We start from the raw sequence: 894 nt of genomic DNA on the forward strand, positions 1-894 counted from the left end.
TGGAAGGCTGAGGCGGAAGGATCGCCAGAGTCCAGCAGGTCGACGCTGGGGTGGCCGTGAGCGTGCCCCTGCACTCCAGCCTGGGTGACAGAGTGAGACTCCAACTCAAAAAAAGAAAAAATGCAGGCAGTCAGGTGTGATGGCTCACACCTGTAATTCCACCACTTTGGGAGGCCTAAGCAGGAGGATTGCTTGAGCCCAAGAGTTCGAGACCAGGCTGGGCAGTGTAACAAGACCCAATCACTACAAAAAAATATAAAAATTAGCCCGTGCGGTGGCACATGTCTCTAGTCCCAGCTATGCAGGAGGCTGAGGTGGAAGGATCACCTGAGCCTGGGAGGCTGAGGCCACGGTGAGCTGTGCATGACACTGTACTCCAGCCTGGATAACAGCGTTAAGACCCCAACTCAAAGAGTTGGAAGTGGCTGTTTCTAGGGGGCCGGCGGGCAGGCAGAGGGGCTGCCCTTGACAGTCCTGAAAACGATGGATTATTTTGGTAAAAAACACATTTGTCTTCAAACAACCATATGCCCCAGGGGACACTGGGGTCTTCCTGGACCAAGGGACAGCGGCTAGCCCGCCCTGCCCTGCCCAGGGGCTTCGCCTCCCTCCATCTGCTCTCCTGAACCCGCACCGCTGTGCCTGGCTGTGCCTCAGTTTCCAATCTGTGAGGTGGGGGAGGAAAGCGAAGGACAGTGGCCCCCGGAGGTGGGGCCCAACACTGCACTCAGGGCATCTACTTTGCTGCTAATTTGGGTCAGCGGCGCGGTCGCAGGGAGACCCGAGCTCACAAGTGGGTTGTGTCCCGGCGGCGGTGTCAGCGGGCAGCGCCGAGTCACCTGTCACGCGTCGCCCCCGCCAAACCCGCCCCGTCACCCACGCCGGCCCCGCCCG

The sequence above is a fragment of the Carlito syrichta genome, unplaced genomic scaffold (genome assembly GCF_000164805.1).
Source record: "Carlito syrichta isolate Samal-C Ts95f unplaced genomic scaffold, Tarsius_syrichta-2.0.1 Scaffold115570, whole genome shotgun sequence".
Lineage (NCBI taxonomy): Eukaryota > Metazoa > Chordata > Mammalia > Primates > Tarsiidae > Carlito > Carlito syrichta.